The sequence below is a fragment of the Cynocephalus volans genome, chromosome 4 (assembly GCF_027409185.1).
Source record: "Cynocephalus volans isolate mCynVol1 chromosome 4, mCynVol1.pri, whole genome shotgun sequence".
NCBI lineage: Eukaryota > Metazoa > Chordata > Mammalia > Dermoptera > Cynocephalidae > Cynocephalus > Cynocephalus volans.
Window position 1 is genome coordinate 21530765 of NC_084463.1, and position 20536 is coordinate 21551300.

At 48.1% G+C, this 20536-nt stretch overlaps 1 protein-coding gene across 3 annotated transcripts in view; it reads right to left on the reverse strand.

Annotated features, from left to right (window-relative positions):
- PKNOX2 (PBX/knotted 1 homeobox 2) overlaps window positions 1-20536 on the reverse strand; it is a 266441-nt gene that overhangs the window by 215161 nt on the left and 30744 nt on the right. The gene's annotated exons all lie outside the window — the stretch shown is intronic.

Here is a 20536-nt window from a genome sequence, read left to right on the forward strand (position 1 = left end):
GGTCCCAGGAATGGAGTGACTGGAGAATTGCAGAGACTGAGCTGAAGAGGTGAAATGATTTTTCAAGGGTGATCACCCCAGCGACCTGAAGTTGCCTCCTTTCCCCCCAACGTGCTTGTCTGCAGTCTTCCCATCTCAGAATGGGGCCATCTTTCACCAGGTACCCACATGTCGGGGCATCTCTGATGCTACCTCGGCCCTCTCTGTAACTCCCACACCCAACCCATGAGGATTTCACTCCTAAAAAAGATTTCTCGAATCTATCCCCCTTTCATCTCCACCGTCACTGTGTAATTCAGAGTCCAGAGGTTAGAGACGATCAGCTCTTGGCAGAATTCAGCCCCACACATTTCTTGGGATTTTCACAGAGTTTTTCGGTTTTGGTTGTTGTTGTTATTTGTTTGTTTATTTATTTTTAATTTTTTAATTGAAGCATAATTGATTGTACATATCTGTGGGATACAGCATTGAATATCAATACCTGCACAGATTTTTCGATTTTGTTTTGTTTTGTTTTTTAAAAGGTAATATGTAACATGGTTCAAAAATCAAAAAGTATGAAAAGGTATACACTGAAATGTCTCCCTCCCATTCCTGTCTCCACCTGTCCAAGCAAATACAAATATAGGTTCTTGTTTTTCCCTTTTTAAGCACAGCTCTGTGGCCTGGTTGTTTTTTTCTTTTTACATGTACTACATTTTGGAGACCTTCCCATATCAGTACAAAAGAGAGTTTCCTCATTCCTCTTTTTAAATGTATAGTATTCTGTTGCCAAGATATTCCATAATTTAACTAATTGGTCCCCAATTAATGAGTGTTTGGGTTCTTTCCAATCCTTCGCTATTACAAATAGTGTTGCAAAGAAAATACTTATACATATGTCATTTCATATATGTGCAAGAATATCTCTAGGATCAATTCCCCATTACGAAATTGCTGGGTCAAAAGGCATATGATTTATGATTTTGATAGATACTACCAAATGGCCCTTCGAAGGGGTTGTACTGATATACATTATAAGACCATCTGTTTCTCCAGAGCTCTGCCAATAGGGTGTGATATCAAACTTTTTTTTTTTTTTTTTTGTCTTTTTTGTGACCGGTAAGGGGATCGAAACCCTTGGCTTGGTGTCGCCTGCACCGCGCTCAGCCAGTGAGCGCACCAGCCATCCCTATATAGGATCCGAACCCGCTGCGGTAGCACCGCTGTGCTCCCAGCGTCGCACTCTCCCGAGTGTGCCATGGGGCCGGCCCAAACTTTTTGGATTTTTGCCCATTTAAAACATAAATGAATAACGGTATCCCAAGATAGTTTTAATTTGTATTTCTTTTTTTATGAGCAAGGTTGAATATCCTTTCAAATGTTAACAGCCATTTGTAATTTCTTTTCTGTAAATTGTTTATATTCTTTGTCCATTTTTTTCTATTGGGTTATGTTTTTATTGTTGTCGATTTTTAGGAGCATGTATTAAGGAGAACAGCCTCATAAAGGGAGTTGTAAAATTTTTCCCCAGTTTGTCATTTGTCTCTTAACTTTTCTTATACTTTTTGACAGTACTTACTAACGTTTTTGAATTTGAATGCCAACAGGTTGGGAGCAGACACTCTCCGATTTGCTGTAGCCTCCGCTACTCCTCACAATTGTGCAGTCAACTTGTTTTACTCCTTTTAATGCCAGCTGCCTGGAGGTTGGTGTGATGCCTGGAACTGCCACCACCATCTTGTGTCCCCGAGGAAAGCTAGTCTGAAAATAGGGCTAACATCCAGAGGATGACAGAAAGAACCTGGGTGCTTGTTGACATCACTGAGCCACTGAATTTATCCAACCTTAGAACAGTCCTGGTCCTGAACTTCATAATAGGTAGGAAAATAAATTCCTTACAGTTTAAGCCATTTGGGGTTGGATTTGCTGTTTCTGGCAGTCAAAGGCTTTCTAACTGATACATATCTCGAATGCTCCTCTTGCAGAGGTCTAGTCCTCTCTAATCCATGCCTACTACTGTCAGGCTAATTTTGCAAAATATAAACCTGACAATGTCATTCCCCTATTTAAATACACTCACTAGCTCCCCATCACTTGCAAAATGGAATCTAAGTGCTTAACACTCTACCTGTCCCTGCCCACTCCTCCCCTCCACATTCACACCTCCATATTGTTGCTTGTCCAGTCCCTCCTCCCTGGAGGGCCCTTTCCCTCTCACTCCTGTCTAATTCCCAGTAGAGTCTGTTCCAGCATCACCTCCTCCATGCAAATTTCAGACCAGGTCCCGGTCCCCACCCCATCACCGCCATGCATAATCTCTTCTACAGCTGCACAAACTTTGGTGTCTATACATCGTCTTACATGCTGGAGCCCTGCCCCGCTCACTTCCCCATGAGTTCCTTGAAGGCAGAGGCAAGATCTTAGTCACCTCTGCATCCCCAGTACCCAGCTTGGGGCCCAGGACATGGTAGGTGTGCACCAGTGTTTGCAAATCTGAATGGAACTCCCAACTCTCATCCCGCTGATTCCCACAGATGCCCCCCCAGACCTCCCACAGCCCAGCTCCTCAGAACTAAAGCCTTCCCACCCAAGTCCATGTCACTTGAGAGCAAAGCTAGATGGCCACATCTGAACGGGCCGACTCTGAGAAGCAGATGACCTGTTAAATCACCAGGTAAAACAGTGCCGTCTGCCTTAGGCATCAAATCATCTAATGCAATCGAAAGTCAGGGTTAGGAGGTGGGTTCCTAGCCACTTACCAGGTGTGAGAACTCAGGCAAATTACTTAAACCCTCTGTGCCTCAGCTTCCTTATTTGCTTTGAAGGGATGAGCAGGCCGTTGCACAGATGAAAAGACAGTAATTGTCTCACACGGAACGAGCTCAGTGAGTGACAGCTGTAGCATTTCCCATGTAGAGCTGAAACCAGCCCCGGATAAATGAGGTAAAGTCCACGCAAAATCGACCCCAAACACTTCACTAGGGTGGGCCTCTTTTCTGTCTCAGACAGTGACATGGAGACCACACACAGAAATATATTTATGAGGGCAGCCAAGCAGAGGAGAGAGCCGACTTCCACAGACACTTCCTGGGTGCCTGCCTGTGTGGGGTGGTTCATACCTGTGACCACGCACATTCCTCCAACAACCCTGCAAGAAAGTCTTCATAGTTCAGTTTTACAGGTGAGAAAAGCAAGGCTTAGAGGAGTTAAATAACTGCCTAGTGCGTCCTTGGTTCTGAACCTGGTTAAGTGGAGGAGCTGGGATCTGAACCCGGCTCCACTGGGCTCTCACATCTGCTTAGTTCTTTTCTATGTCTCGTGTTGCCTCCAAACTACATGGCAAAGGGCCAACCTGGCAGATCCAGGACTTGTGTTCACTGCTCATTAAACGGGATGAGGTGACCAGGGAGGGGAGTGGAAGGAGGGGATCCAGAGGTGGTAAAGGAGGAAATGAGAGAGTGGAGAGAGAAGCTCTTAGAAAAGGTTGCTGGCATATCACCAGCATGCTGCTGTTGGAGAGTGTGTGTGCGTGTGATTCCATGGGTGTGCATACGTATGTGGGCATGTGTGTGACTCTGTGTGCATGCATGTGTGTGCATGACTCTGTATGTGTGTGTGCGTGTGTGTGTTGAGGGAGGAGGAGGTGGGGAGCTTGCTCAGACCGGCCTCCTGCCTCCCTCCATGCACACACACATCTTGGCCATGCCGAGCCTAGACATGCCCCATGTGAACTCTGCATGTGGTCAACAGTGGGAGGCTTCACCTAGTCACTCGCCTTTAACAATGCCTCCCTGTTGCAGGCAGTTCAGGCCAACCATGTGACGCCAGCAGTACCGTCTGTTATTAGCCTGTGACTGACCCGGCAAGGCTGCCAAAGGCACAGTGGAGGCAAGAAGGGGGAGGAGGCACCTTCCCTCATTCAGCCAGGCTTCCCTGGATGGGCCTTCCCCAATCCAGATGCAGCATGACCCCTCAGGTCAAAGAGGGGACTCTGAGAGAGGCACTCCTGCCCACGTGTCTCTCAGTTTTCAAAGACGTCTGAAGCACGGGGGGGAAACGCACACACCTTCTCACGTGAGCAATCCTTTAGAAGCAGATAAACAACAGCAGCCCTGACCATTCAGCCAGGCAAGAAGTGGGGAAGGGACTGGGGACCACATCCCCAGCCACCCGAGTTTCTCTCTCCTTCTCCCTCTCACATGCAGGCAAGAGTGGCTTATCCCACCTTACACTGTCTATGGCAAGAGAAATGGGGGCCCAGAGAGGGGCAACTTGGCCAAGGCCACATAGCCTGTCAGGAGCAGAAAGACTCGGCCCCAGTCCCTGCTTTATCTCTCTGGCTATCTGCTGCTCTGAGGTCCTCTGAGCTCTGCAGGATGACAGCCACAATAACGGATTTTCCCCCTGAGCAGGACCAAAAGAAACAATCTTATGGGTCTGGACCCAACACAAATTCTTACCCTTTCCCTGGACTCCAGGGGAAAAAATACCCTTGTACTTATTTAACATAAAAACATCTCAGCAGCTGGGGAAGACCTCATTTTCTGCATTCTCTAAACCTCGTGAAGACCCAGTATCCCTAAATCAATCTAGAGAGAGGCAATGTGGTTGATCAATTCAAGTTAGTAGCAAAGACTAACTCAAAGCCCTTCTTTAACTATTCCCTAGCTTCCTTGATGTTGGCCAAAAAAAGATCCAGAAACTAAACAGCTGAGCATAGCATGTGACCATTTAGCCCTGGAAAGAAGAAGTAATCACCCAGCCTTCCTGGGGCCTTATGATGCCTTCAGAGATCCTTTCACCTCGTCCTCTGTTTTTCATAATTACAGGGTACTGGAAAATAGCAGTTTATATCCTGGCTTGGCCCCTGTTTTTCTAGCTGAATGACCTTGAGCAAGTTATGTCCATTTCAAAGGCAAGAAAAACAAGGCACAAAGGGATCTCAGCGTTGACTCAAGTCACAGAACTGTGTCCCACACAGTACTGTGTCTACTGAATCTCCTAATCCACAGTCCAGAGATCTTTCCACTGCCCCCAGGGTTCCCTGTACTCACTCCAGCCTTTATTAGAAAACCAATGATTACTGTACCAACTCCCAAGCCTGGCCTTCCTGCTGGGGGAAAAGCAGTCCTCATGCAGCAAGCTGATATTTGGACAATCTGAGAGCCTCGCGACTGCTCCGGAAGACATGGCCTTCCCCTCCCAGGACTTAGCAACGCTGCCAAAACGAGAGGAGAAAGCTTCCAACAAAAGTTTGTTTTCATGGAGATTTTATTTCCTTCGGGAGGCTCTTCACCACAGATTTCTCTTTGTTGAAGCTTGCATTCAGAAGTCACCAGATACACAGCCCCTGACCCTGAGGGCCCTGGGGGATCTTATGCCTTTATCTCTCCTCCCAGGACTGCAGGCTGCCACTCCCCCACTCCCCCACTCAAAAGGCCCTTTGAACCACTGGGGGGGGCACAGGGGGATGTCTCAGAGTGGACAGATACTCGCTAGCTTGGCTTGCTTGGTGGAGCTGAGCCCTCCACGTTAAGGTGAGGGGGGAGGTGAGGAGAGAGCTAAAGTGAAGGGAAGGACCATGTGTCTGTCTCTCTCTACGCATTGGCAAGGAGATGGGGACCTAACTGCATCCTCTCTATCCCTTGGGCAGAGGCTGTGTTTGTTTCATGGTGGTGAGGAGGAGCTAACTAGGGGCTCAGAAGGCAGGATGCAAATGTCTGAGGCTGTCCCCAGGGCAAGGCTCAACTCGCACAGAGGCAGGGCCAGCCCAGGCAAAACTTGGAAGGGAATAAAATTTGTCTCAGATGGACAAGCCTTTCCTTTCTGCCCTTTTCAGAATCAGCTGCCCTCCCTGGTACACAGTTTAGAGACTTTACTCTGTCTGTCCCTCTTAGCCAGGAAGAAAAGGGGCTAACAACATGAACCATGGTTCAGGAGCAGCCCCGGGTGCAGCCCAAAGAGAAAGAAGGAAGGGGAGCGGGAGGGAGAGCAGGAGAGAATCCCAGGAGGAAATGCTGAACTCTGAGGAATAAATTGCTAAGGGCAGAATTACAGATTCGAGGGGCATGGGGTAGGATTTGGAGGTGGCAACATGTCGAGGACACTGTGATGGGAACCCTCCAGGAGGTGGGTCCTGACACACAATGACACAAAGTGGACATTAGGGCCAGGCAGAGCTGGGTTTGATTCTTTGTCCTACAAGTTGCTAACTTGGTGACAGTCGGCAGGTGACGTAACCTCTTGGGTCTTATTCCCACCATTTGCTCAAATGGGGATAATGCTGTTTCCAGGTTGGTGTGAGGAGCTGAGAAAACAGACCCCAAAAGCCAAGCAGGTGTCTGGTGTGTGGCAGGCGCTCGGCTCCCCTCCCCCATCCTTCTCTTGCCTAGAGGACTGAGGTGGGGTTGGCACCACCCGTGCTTGTCTTTCTGTTTCCACATGAACAGTCTGGGGCTTGCTCTCTCTAGAAGTAGAATTTTAAACATTTACATTTTAAATGTTTAACTGTTGTCCTGTGGAGACAATAAAAACTCACAATTTACAACGCATTTTTCAAAACCAGTCTCATTTGTTCCTCAGATAGTCTTATTCCCATTTAACAGATGAGGAAACTGAGAGTCAGAGGTACCAAGTGGCTTTTCCAAAGTCACCCGATAGGTAAGCTACAAAGAAAGGACAGGATCCAAGTCTAGTCTAATGTCTGGTGCAGACATAAGCTCCACGCCCCTCTGGAAATGGCAGGGATGGAGAACAGAGTGGGAGAAACTTGGGGCTTATACATGAAGTGAAGCCATAAAGGATGACAACTTTTTGAAAATGGGGAAGAATAAAACTTTAGAGCCTAGATTTGAAAGACCAGAAGCTGAAGGGATCTCAGAGGGGCATCTGTGGGGCGAGGAGGCAGAGAAGAGAGCATAAGTTCACACAATTTCAGTGGCTGGACTAGGAGCTCAGGGGAAACTGTCCTATTGCGTTTTGGACCTGAAGATCAATGGAAGGGGGCCCAGGGCCAGACTGCAGCAAAAGAAACTGAGTTTGGAGGAGAAATGGAATCTATTGAAGTCTGCTTTCTAGGTTAACTTGGGCCAAGTCAAAGTGCCCAGACCCTTAATTATTCAGTTACCTAAAAGATCTCCATCACACAGAAATAAACGAAGGATGGGAGAGGAACTAGGGAAGGCCACTGGGCCTGTCCTGACTATAGAACCAGCCAAGAGGAACTTCAGCTTGGGGACTGGCACTGTGGATCAAGCACTGTCCATTAGCTTGGTGGGGACATGCAAAGACAGGCTGTGATGTTCCTTCTACCCCCTCTGTCCCCTCTCTATTTGGAGGGGTCCCCCGACAACACTGAGCTCTGCTAGACTCTTTAAGAACACCCGACGCCGGATCCTATATAGGAATGGCCGGTGCACTCACTGGCTGAGTGCCGGTCACGAAAAGGACAAAAAAAAAAAAAAAAAAAAGGACACCCTTCTATCCTTGGGGCCAAGTCAGATACAGCCACATCTCGGCAAAGGGGAGGGAGACCAGAAGGATGACTCCTGAGAACACCCCTGGCCAGAGATTCTAGGATTTCAAGTCCATAATTACCAACTCCAGAAGGAACACTGTTCCTCTGCCTCCTTGGGCACACACAAGACTGGTTACATGTTTCTGGACTGATCTGCTTAACCAGCTGCAAAGGAACTCTTTCAAAGGGAAGATGAGGAATCCCTCCTGGGTCTGGGAAAGCCATGAGTTTATATTGTGAAGCAATTTCAGACAGTCTCTTCTTGCTTTCAAATGTACTTAATCAACATGAAAAGGATTGTGAGGGCCGGAGCTCCTACAGGTAGAACTAACGGAGAAGAATAATGTTCATAAATCATTTAGCTTGCAATCCAAATGGGTGTGTTTTTTTTCTTAAAGGAAAAGGCAATGCCAAAGAAATAGAGCCATAGAGGAAACTGAATACACTGTGACTTGTCCCCGCATGCAGAGTGTCTCCAAGTAGGGCAGGGCAGCCCGTTTATATCCTTTTCAGCTGCAATCCGACCCTCAATACTGATTCTCCTGCTTGGCTCCCTCCCCCATCCCCAAAGCTCAGATCAGCAGAGGAGGCAGCACCGTGGAAGGACAGCTGATAAAAACAGCTGCATTCCCACCTACTCCTTCAGCCCAAACTAGGGGCTGGCTGTCTCTCCTGAGCAGCTGCCTCCACCCTTGGGGCAGCTGGGCCTGATCTGGGAGCTGCAGGGTCAGGGAGGGCAGGCCCAGGAGACCCCAGCTGCATTCTTCCAGGGCTCAGCTTGGATGTCGCCTCCTCAGAGAGGCCGTCCCCAGCCACCCCTAGAGAATAATGCTCAGACCCCAGCCATTCTCTACCACCTTAACCTGCTTTGTTTTCCTTTCAAATCAATCACCACCACTTGGCATTATATTATATGGATGTTTACTATGTGTCTTCTGGACCAGGATATAAGCTTCATGAGGACAGAATGTTTGTTTTGTTGACAGTTGAATTCCTAGCATCTAGAATAGCACCTGACACATAGGAGGTACTCAGTAAATATTTGTGGAATGAATAAATAAATAAATAACTATGGTTTCTTTCCCCTTACCCAGGGAACATTCCAGATGGAGAAACCCTTGTCCAAAGTAGGAAGATGTAGTCAAGAGCTAGAAGTCTGTTGCTGGCCTTTGATTCTGACTGTCATTTTGACCCAGAATAAAGTATTCCAGCTCATGTGCCTCACCTTCTCCATCTGCAAAATATGTATCGCTCCAGTGCAAGGAAGAAGAAGAGGGAGGAATCCGGGAGAGCTCGCATTTACTTTCTCCCGAACGTGCCTTGCACTGGGCTAGGCACCCCACTGAAAAATATTGTCTCATTTGTTCCTTGCAACAAACTGTGAGATTGATATTATAACCCCATCTTACCGATAAGGAAATGGAGGCTCAGAAATATAAAGTAACTCACCCAGACTCACACACCTAGAAAGTGACAGAAAGGAGATTTCAATTCAGGCCTGCAGATCCAGAAGCCAGCTCTGCACGGCAAGGTAGCATCACATCGCACCTTATCCTTTTACCATGTACAGGGTACATCACCCCGGAGGAAAATTCAGGCTGTCCCCAGTGGAATTTGGAAATCCTGAACTCTGCAATTTTCCAGAATAGGAGGTGGGGACAGTTAGGGTGACCAACATATCCTGGTTTGCCTGGGACTTTCCAGGTTTTAGCATTAAATTCCCATGTCCTAGGAAACCCTTTGGTCTCAGGTAAACTGAACACTTGATCACCTTAACAGGGGACACAGCCTCAGCTAGAGGCCCTGAAGACTCTGAGTCAAAGACCACGGGGTTTTCTCGGAGGGAGCACACCCTACACATCTTCCCACAGGTAGCGACGTGAAGGGTCTGCTGTGTGTGTGCCCGCAGCAGCACGTGTCCAACACGGCCCACATCTGCATTCAGACACTCGGCGCAGAGGGTGAAGCAGGAGCCTGTGAGGTGTCACTGCCTTCCTGTGCCCTGAGTGCAGACTTGGCCTCAGAACAAGAACAGTGTGGACTCCTTCCCAAAGGGCGCGATGACCTCTGCAAAGCAAGGAGGGCAGATTCCTGAAATTCCAGTCAGTGAGACTTTGGTTTTAGCCAGACCCCTTCCGACACAAAGAGTAAAATACAGGATTGCCAATAAGTTACTAAGAAGTAGCACAAAGCCCATGGGATAGACCCTCCAGGATTCCCAGAGCAAAGGATTCGGAGGCAAAGTTACCTCTCTGGGATTCTCTTTCTGCACAAGAAGCCAGGGTTTGGCTGAACCTTTATAGCATATCTTCATTCTCCTGCCTCCAGAGGGATGACCCATCCAGCCCCCCCCCCGCCACCACCCTGCTTCACCCCCAGTGGCGGTCAGCTCCCATCCTGCACCATCTCTGACTCTGAGCAGGTGCTGGTCTGGTTCCTCTCCTGGGGCCAGGGCTAGAATAAGAGCAGTAATGGCCCAGAACTTCAGTGGCAACCAAGAGGAGGGGAGGGTGGGGTGAGGGATGACACTGGGCTGGGTACGAGGGTTGCACAGGACAACTTTCTCCTGCCTTCTGGCTTTCTATTTTCAGGGCTTAGGAGAGGGGCCCTTATGCCTCTTTGTTCATTTGTTCCCCCACAACAAATGTGGTCAGTGTTGTGTGGCCCAAAACTATAGGGACCCACAACCCAGTGTCCACCCTCCACCCTCCAGCCCACCCCACTCATCACTGTGTGTGCTGGCATGTTGCTTTATAAATGTTCTTTGGCTTTTCAGCTGAGTGCTTTCAGAGTCCATTGGTTCTGTGCCTTCTGAGTTTTCCTCACTTCCTTCCTTTCTTCCTCGGCTAGCTGTATTCTTAATCTCCCTCTCCTTTCCTCCCCCTCCAAGGCAGAACCCTCCTTCTTGTTCCCAAAGCTGACCCCACCTAGGCTCCAACCCTCCGTCCCACGGTGCCCATCAACTGTGACGTGTGGGTGTGTGCGTGTGTGTGTCTTCAATCTCTCCTACTTGGTCTACCTGCCCTGACCTGTAAACAGACAAAGTCCCCCCAGGCCTATTGGCATTACTGTGAGTGGAAAGAACACTGGCCCAGAAGGCAGAATCCCACCTGTGACACCTATGGGCCCTGTGTGTCTTAGAGACTCAGTTTCTTCATCTGTAAAGTGGACGTAATAGTCCCTGCCCAGACTCCCTTAAATGTTGTGAAGATTAAGTAAGATAACAGACTTGAAGTACATTGTAAATCATATTATGAATATGACAAAGTATTTAATTTTTAAATCATTTGCTTAGCCCTCTGGAATTATATCTCTCCCATCTCCCTCTTCCCTTTCACCCACGACCAACCTTTCTAAAGACTCATCTGTGCTCACAGCTGCCACTTCCACCCTGCCCACACTCTCCTGACCCCCTGAAGCGTGGCTGCTGCCCCCCAACCTCAGGGATGATGCTCGTGAGGTGGCCGAGTTCTCCTGTTCACTGTGGAACGGCCATTTCTCAGTCACCGCCCTCCTAACTCAACATGTCCAAAGGATGCAACACTTGGCCCTTTCCTCCCTGGACCTGCTCATCTTCTGGACTTTACTATTTCTGTTCGCGGAACCATTTCTCTTCCAACCATCCAAGCTGTACAAATCTTGAAATCTTCATTGATTTCTCCCTCACCACCACTCAACCCTCCCCGCCACCTTTCAGCTCTCACCTCACCCCCCAACTAACCCAGACACCACACATTCCCACATCGGCATATTTTAAGTCCTAACTGGTCCAACTCCCATACCCGTCTCTCAGGTACACTGTCTCCTTTCCCACTACCAACGTGCATCTTAAATCCTTCATTACTTTTTATTCCCGGACAATTACAGTAGCCTCCTAACTCATTCCTGTCTATGCTGATCTACCCTACACATTAGTGTCAGCAAGATATTTCCGATGCACAGTCTTCTCCTGTTACTACTTAAGTCAGAAACCAGCAATGGCTCCTCGTGGCCTATCGAACGAAGTGCAAATTCCTAACCAAGGCATGGAGAATCTCCATAACATGGCCCCAACCTAACTTAAATCTACCTCTGTGCCAACCCCACACTCTAAGTAAATTAGAGTATTCTGTGTTCTCCAACTATACTCCATACTAATCTGCCCCAGGGCTTTGCATGTCCCATCCACTTGTTGGAGTGCCTGTCTGCCACTGATGCCTGTTAGAAGCCTACTCCTCCTTCAAGCCTGGCTCAGAAGCCATCTCACACATGAACTATTTCCTGGTCACCCCAGGGAGAAGAAGTATTTCCTTAATCCAAACTCATAACACGTCTGTGATACTTACTGCCTTTGTGTTACAGCTACTTATATCCTTGTCCTGTCTCCTCTATTAGATATGTTCATTACTGAATTACATTTCACACATTTTAAAATCCACAGTAGTTATGCAATAAATATTAGTTGAATAAAAAAATGAATGACTAAAGTAGGTCTCTCCAGCAGTTTCCAATCCAAGTGCCACTTGTAGGTTTTACTTGCTGATTGTTGGCAACCAGCTCATCTCCTCTCCCATCCAAGAGTCACTTGGCAAAGCCAGATTGAACCAGCCCTGCCCCCGACACATTTACTCCCACCACTGCAGTCTCTTCTGCATCACAAATCTTTCTACTCCTTTGGTTGAGTGATGACACACTGCCTAGATTTTCCCCCTAACTGTCCTGCCCTCTGCTTCTCTTCTGTGGTTTCTCATCTCTCTATCCCTTAGATGTTGTGCACTTCTGGACTCTGCTGCTGCTCACCACACTTCTCCCTCTGCACGCTCTGCCTGGTGACCCATTCACTCTCATGGTTTCGACTGCCATCATGGGCTAATGGCGCCCACGACTCCGTCTCTAGCCATGTCCTGTAATGTATGTATTTGATTTCCTGATAGATATCCCCAACTACATGTCCCATAGATATTGGAACTCGATATGAAAAGGAAGGAAGGAAGGAAGAAGACAACCCACCCCCAAGAAGACTTATTCTTCCTCCTGTGTTTCTTGTCACAGTTACTGAACCACCATCCACCAAATACTTAAGGTGAAAACTTGGACGTCTCCTTGGAACTGTCCCTTTCTCCTACGCTCCCACATCCTTCTAGTCAGTTCTCGAATCTGGCCCCTCCCTCTATCCACAGGGCTGCTGCTGCTGCCATGGCCCAGGCCCTCATCGCTGCTTGTCTGCAAGCTCTGCGGTAGGTTTCTAACTGGCCTTCTGCATCTGATTTTACCCACGTTAATCCAGCCTTCTCACTATCACCGACGTGACTTTTCTAAAACACAATCTGTCCAAGTCTCTCACCAGCCAAAAATCCCTTAATGCTAACAATGGCTACGGTTTATTGAGTGCCCTCTTTGCTCCAAGACTGCTCGTAGCACTTTATACTGATTAGCTGACTCAGTCCTCACAACACCTCAGTGAGGTAAGTACTATTATTTTACCCTTTTTACAGATGAGGAAATTGAGGCACCAAGAGATTATGTCATTTGCCTGAGGGCACCAGCTAGCAAGAGACAGAACAGGGCATCTGGTTCCAGAACCTGCTTCTCAGCCGTGATTTCCTGCTGTATCTTCCAGTCTTCCCCACTGGCTGTCTCAGAACCCTAAGCTCCTCCACACGGCATTCAAGGCCCTGCCTGCCTCTCCACTCATCTCCTGCTCCTCCCTGGACCATGCCTTTTGCTCCAAGATCCTGACCTGCTTACTTTCCTCATATACACCATGCTGGTTCACCCATCCACATCTTTGTGCAGGATAATTTCTGCACGAAGATTAAAAAGTGAGTGCTTAACACCCATTTTCCCACATTTTGACCTAAATACTTTCTATTCAAGTCAACTTAAATGTCACAACAGACGGTTCCTTCCGACCTCCCAGCGGCCATCAGCCTGAGCTAAATGTCCCCCTAAGGTGCACCTACAGCCCCTGTCCTTGAAGTTTCCTTCTCCATTCCCCCTCTAGATTTAGACTCCTCAGGTCTGGGGACTCATTCATCTCTCTATCTGAAGAGTATAGCGCAGTGCCTAGAACACAGTAGGTGCCCCATAAGTATGTGCTGAGCTGAGCTGAACTTCCCTGTCTCAGCTGACTCCATCCCACCCCAACCAAGGCCCTGGCTCTGGTCATTCCGGATCAGTCCAGTGCACAGCCATCTCTTTCTTCCCAGAATTCCCTCAGCACACAGAATCTGTGCCACTCATTTAGTAATTAATTAATCCTGTTCCATCGTATGACATTGCTGCACTGTAATCCTCATTATTATTTAACTCTTAAACTGTTACTTTTCTTTTCACCAATGACCTCTGCAATTAGAGGATAAACTCCTTGAAGACGGAAGTTAGGAGCTAGGTTTCACTTGTGTTTTTATCTTCCGAAGTGCTGTGTACATCTTAAGTGCCCCATAAACGTATGGAGATTTAATTTTATACAAGCAGAGAAGCTGAGGTTGGGCTGTAGCACATGCCTTTGGGGTGGAGCATGGAATGAAAAGGGAGGGAAGAGACACTGATTTTTAAAGGGGCTGGGCACAGAAAGAGAAATACCGCATGTTTTCACTTATTTGTGGGGGCTAATAAAAATAAAAATAAATAAATATACAAACAAATGAATGGGAGGGAGAAAAGAAAAAAAATAAGAAGACACAACAATCACAACAATTTCTTGAACTTGTTAAGACAAGTGAACAGATATGATATTGATGGGGGTAGGTGGGGAGAGGGAGGGAGGAAAAGGAGGAATTGGTAAAGGGACGTGAAAATCAACTACATTGTATATTGATAAATTAAAATAATAAAAGAAAAAGGGGCTGTTTAGAGGGACAAAAAATTTTGAGCTCAGAGACATAACCCAGTCTCTGCATATCCTTTCCCCAGCAAGAGAGTCACATGATGGCTTTGAAATGAATTTTTATTTGGATGTAATAAAATATACAATTACAACTCTGGATTCAGAAAAAAGGGTCACAAAGTATGCACAAAAGCCCAAAATATCACTCTTTGTCTTCCGACAAGAAACCCCTGCCTGGCCTCCTGGGCACTGAAGACCACAGTGAGGACATAGAGCCCACCAGAGCCTGGGCTCAGACTGGGCCTTTCTCAAGAGCTCCCTGCCCAGTCCTTTCTGGAAAAGACTCCATGCCTAATAACACACTTTCTTTCAAAATAAAAAATATCTAGCCCTACTATGTGCCAGGCGTGTAATGGGATAGTTGGCAAAAAGATACAGAGCAGATACAAAAATAAATGCCATGAACCCAGACCTCAGAGAGTATCCATGATTAAAATGTGCATCAATGAGCCTCTTCTAATTCACTCCTTTCTGGGAGTAACATGTAATGAACATGTAAAGGACACAGACTCTGTGCCAGGCACTAAGCTGAGTTCTGGGAATAGGGTAGCACACAGGACAAGCCCCTTCCTTCCAAGAATTAGCAACTGCTGTGTACAAGGCACCACGAGGACACAAGGAAAGATCAGACATGGTCTTGTTCTCCCGGAGAGTATGGTGTAGTTTTGGAGAGAGGTTCTTTATGTAAAGGATGTATAATATTCTCTTCACTGTTGTTATTTTATTTTATTTTATTATTATTATTTTTTTTTGTCTTTTTCGTGGCCGGCACTCAGCCAGTGAGTGCACTGGCCAGTCCTATATAGGATCCGAACCCGCGGCAGGAGCGTCGCTTCGCTCCCAGCGCCGCACTCTCCCAAGTGCGCCACGGGCTTGGCCCCTTCACTGTTGTTATTGTACACGATAGTCAATCACTGCAGATGACCTATGCGAAGCACCAGGCACAGGTGTATCCCGGGAGCTCAGAGCAGGGTAAAAAAGAGGTCGATTTAGCCAGGCTGGAGGAATGGGGAAAGAGTATCACAAGTGGAGAAAAGGAGTTAGCAGAGGGATGAGTTGGACAATGGAAGGCCCCAACGAGGTTTACTGGAAGGCAAACCTCACACTGCTGCAGAGAGCAGGAGCGGGCCCAATTCGCAGTCTAAGTGCGAGCATCTGACACGGGCAGAGTCCAGGAAAAGACAGCTGAGTGCCTTTAAGGCATGTATGCTTGGAGGACAGGTCTGGAATTAGGGCCATCAACTTTCCCAGGAACTTCCATTGATAAAACCTGGAAAGTCCAGGCAATCCAGGATAAGTTGGTCAACCTAACACTGGAATAAAGCAGTAGCTCAAGCCACAGGCCAGAAACCTTTCACTTAGTGAGCACAGCCCTGCTAAATCCATTGCCACTTGCTACTCCCAATGTGGACCAGAGACCAGCAGCATCAACATCAGCAGGAGCCTGTTAAAAATGTAGATCTCAACCCCACTCAGACCTACTCATTTAGAATTTGCATTTTAAAAAGACGCCAGGAGGCTTCTTTGTACATTAACATTTGAGAAACATAGCTCTAATGGCCCCTTTTCTCCTGGAGATCCAACTCCCAACACTGGGGCCACCCGCCTTTTGTCAGGAGCTGCACTTCCTGTTCTCAGAAAGGAGCAGGCTTTTGTCTCCTCCTCTGTCCACCTGGTCACTGGGATTCTTTCCAGCTCCAGTGTTTGTATAATTCAAACAACTCTGAAAAGAAAAATTTCTCTCTCCCAGGCCTGACCTCTCTCCCTGCCATCACCTCTTCCCCTACCATCACCTCTCCATGATCGCTGGTAAAAGGCAATTCCAGGAGCCCCAAGCAAAGAACATCATGGATTTTTTTCCAGAACCTATGACCTACCCTCTGGGCAGAGGAACACAAGAGGGTTATATGAAGGTACTTCAAAAGATTTGTGGAAAAATCGAATTCAAAGATAACACAAATCTTTCCACGAACTTTTTCAAGTACTCTCATACTTCTTCCTCCTTAGATGGTGAAGGTGAAGCATTGGTTCTGGGAAATGAAACTTGGGAAGAAAAGAGTTGATATAAGATCACCTGGGCGATAACACAGAAATTCTGGAGTCTTGAGTTTTATTCATTGCTTCTGGGGACATGGGTGCACACAGACACACACTCCAGTCAGCGACACAGTTATGTAAATTGAACAAAAGAGTGTCTAGACCCAAGGCACACATGTCTTGGGCATTTTGCAGATTAGCTGTTGAAAATCCACCCCACCCAGAGCCTGGTCCAACTTCAGTGTGCTCCTAATGCCCCTAGAGGCAGGGTGTGTGGGTTTGTGATTTGAAACTGCGGGCCTCTCTCAGGCTTTGAGAGGGGAAGAACGTTCTCTGAGGAGGGACAGAGAACACTGAGGCCATCCTGTGTCCACAGACACGTGACAAGCTCTGTTCATATCTCAGCCTCTGCTGTCTTCCCACTTTCCCGAAGCCAGAGGAGAGGTGTGGGGAGAAGCAGGACCTCGAGTCACCTGCAACTGGCCTGACAAGACAAGTTAAATAGCAACCCCAGTGCTGGGTATATACCCAAAGGAATGGAAATCATCATGTTGAAGGGATACCTGCACTGCCATCTTCATTGCAGCTCTGTTTACAAAAGCCGAGATATGGAACCAACCTAAATGTCCATCAATGGATGATTGGATAAGGAAAATGTGGTATATATACACCATGGAATACTACTCTGCCATTAAAAAGAATGAAATTCTGCCATTCACAGCAACATGGATGAGCTTGGAGAAACTTATGCTGAGTGAAATAAGCAAAGCACAGAGGGATAAATACTGCATGTGCTCACTCGTAAGTGGGAGCTAAGAGAGAAAGAAGGAAGGAAAGAAAGACCACAGTGGTGCATTGGACTTGCAGTGGGAGAGAACATTCTATGAGCTACAAAGTGGAGTGGGGAAAGGGGGATGGGGAGGGAGGTCGGGATAATTGGGGGATAATTGGGTGGGGAACGTGGGGTATAATTACAATTTGTGGTAATGAGCATGCTGCCAGTATGGATCTGGCCATCACAGCTTAAGCACAAGTAGTGACAATTTGCTTTGTACCCCATAAATATTCATAACCAATAAAAAAAATTTTTTTAAATAGAATAAATAAATGTGTAGAGGCCAGAAGTGAGGACCTAGCCCTGGACTGTCTCCCTTTTGGCTAGATCTGGGGATTTTCTGAGCAGTACATCCGGAAGACCTAGAGCCATGGTTACCAGATACCAGAGCATTCCAAGACTTGAAGAGCACAGAAGGAAAAATTTACCACAGTGAAATTCCATTACGAGGGCCATATATTCAGGGATTGCAAATACTTTACCTCATCATGAAAGGTTTTTTAAACTCTAAAAACACCTGGCAGCTGGGGCTGGGGAAGGAGTGGGAGAATGGTAGTGAATTTACCCATCTCAAAAATAGAAAAAAAAAATTGTTTGTTCATTCCCCCGGCCCCTCTCTAAGCCCCTCCACAGAGCCCCAAGAGTGCTGTTTCATTTCTCTTTCCCCTGCACTCCAGAAGGCTCCAGTGGAAGGGAAGGGTGAAGGACCCTGGATGGGCCTCGGTATCCCCCTCGAGTGGCTGAGTGCTCTGTCTGCCTGGACAGTGTGGCGCCAGCTCCAGCCCTTCCCCATGGAGTGTGGGTGGATAAGCAGGGAGAGGCACCAGGACCATTCTGCACTGAGTCATGGACGTCTCCCCCCAGAGTGCACCTGCAGGTTGCCCAGGCCTCTTTGGGGACAGATACTTCTCCCATGTGGCAGTGCATGTACCTCATCCATGGAGGGTATAAGAGGGTGCAGGGGCTTTAGGGGAGAGGGGAGGAGGAGGAATGGGGTCCAGAGACTAGTGGCCATCCCCCCACACAACCTTGTCAGCACTTAACATTTCTCCAGGACCCACAGAGATCCCAGCTAAGTCCCCTTGAGGGAGTGGGGGGCAAGGAGGGTCACAGCTGCAGCCTGGATACCCCCCAGCCCCCAGCATGTCTAGAGTGAGATGGGGGCTCTCTCAGGGATGCCATTCAGATCCTGTCTTTTTGGAGGAAGAAAGCCAAAGAAAAACATGTATTTATAACATGAACTTTCCTCCTCTCCTTCCCCTCAGCTAACTGATTAATTAAATGAATACAAAGGCCGTCTTGTTGGGAGCCCCAGCAGCACGGACCCTCTGTGTTTTCTTTAAGCCAGCCTAGCAAACAGGAAACAAAAGGCTTAATTCTGTCTGGTTTCATGAAGGGGGCTGTATGTCACAGCCAGAGGCTGGGGCTCTGCCAGACCCCACGGAGCAGCCACAAGGCAACGTGCGACCTCCAGCCTCCCAGCCCAGCCCACCACCCCCCAACACACACTCTTCCCCAACCCTGAGCTAAAGCTAAACCAGCCTGGCTCTCGGGGGGGAATGCCTGCACAGCAGGAGAGAAAGTAAAAGGGAGCCAGGAGTGCCCAAGATAAGGGTCTGGAAGAAAACCTTGGAGGAAACCGGGTTGAGGAATTTGGTCCACATGGCCACTAACAACAGGAGAGAGGGAAGGGGCTGAGCCTGGGGCTTTCCTGGTGGTATAAGATGAAAAACAAGCATTTTCCAGCTGTCGCGCTTCTTACTGCCAGTGAATCTGTCAGATAAACTTTAACTCGGTGGCCACACAGGTGGCACAATCTTTCTTTCCCAGGAGGGACCTGCAGCTTGGGAGGGACAGAGATGGCAGATTGCACAGCACCACGGTGCCTTCTCAAGCCATCCTCACATTTTTTCTCTCCAGGGCCAAGGCTCTGTGGGTCACTCAAGTGCCCCCAGCATGCCTCCCCCATCTCCCAAACCTAACTAGTAAGGGATGGGGAAGACCCCACTTCTTCCTCGGGGCTAGCAGGGAAATAATGAAGCAGCAATCTGGCTGTAGCCCCCACTTAAGCTCTCAGCTCAGAAAGGGTTTGTGGAAACCAAGGCCCTGGGAGATCAGGGAGAAGGAGACAGAATGAGGACTGATGTACAGAGAAGGAGACCACAGGCTGCAGCTAAGGATGGTGGTATGGATTAAAGCAAGCCCCCTACTTCTGAGACTCGCAATTCACTCAACAAAGCTTTTCCGCAACCCAAGACGTGCAGGTGTTCTAGGCTCCAGGGAGACACCAATGTACAAAAGAGACAGACCCCTGCCCATGAGGAACACACCTTCTAGAGGGGGAATCCCTTTGGAAGAGAGGCAAGAAAGTGTGGAAATGAGAGTCCTTCCTGGGCCATGCATTCATTTGCTCAGCACTTCCCTATCAAGGGCACTGGGGACACAGTGGCCATCAGACCTGTCCTTGACTTTCTGGAGCATGTACAGTGGGCAAGTCAGACATTAAACTGCAAATCACACAGATAAATGTGGGATTGCAAACAGTGATGGCCTTGATGAAGGAGCAAAACCGCTATGAAGAATGGCTCTGGCTTCAACGTAGAGAAGAGACAGTGGGCAAGAGGGAGGCACAGGCTAAGGTGAGGAGAGAAGACCACGCTGGCCTTGTCCTTTCTGTCTTCTCCCCTGCCTGTAACCCTTGGGGGGAATCTCTGCTCATTCCTTTGCTTATCTCCTCATGTGACTAACGGCTGTGACTGCAGAGAACAAAATGCTTTGGCAGCTGGACCCTCGGGCCCTGCCTCAGTTACCATCTGGGAGACAGGGAGGCCGGCAGCCAGGGTCTGATGTTACATCATGTGGTAACACAGGTGTTCTCATCACATACAGCCCTCAGAGGCCGTTAGTGTCACTGTTTCGTAGATGGGAAGATTGAATCACAGAGGAGCTGAGCCGCCTGCCCAAGCTCACAGCCATGGGTGCTGAAATGGGTCTGTAACTCTCGTTGTCTGGTTCCAAGCAGAGTAGCAAGGAGAGACCCAGGAAATCTTAAACAGCCAAGGAGCCCCAAATCACTGATCTGGGAGAGTGAAATATAACCACATCGTTTCTTTTGCGATAACTGATCTAACTTCCTGATTTGGTTTTTCTCAGATGGATAATAAATTTAATTTGTACTGAACGAGTGTGTGTGGCTGCCGGGGACACCTGAACCTGAGTGAAGGTGAGAACAGAGGAGCGTTTTGCAATGAGAAGAGGGCACCCGGACCAAGGTGGGAGCAGCCTGTGCTCCGCTCTA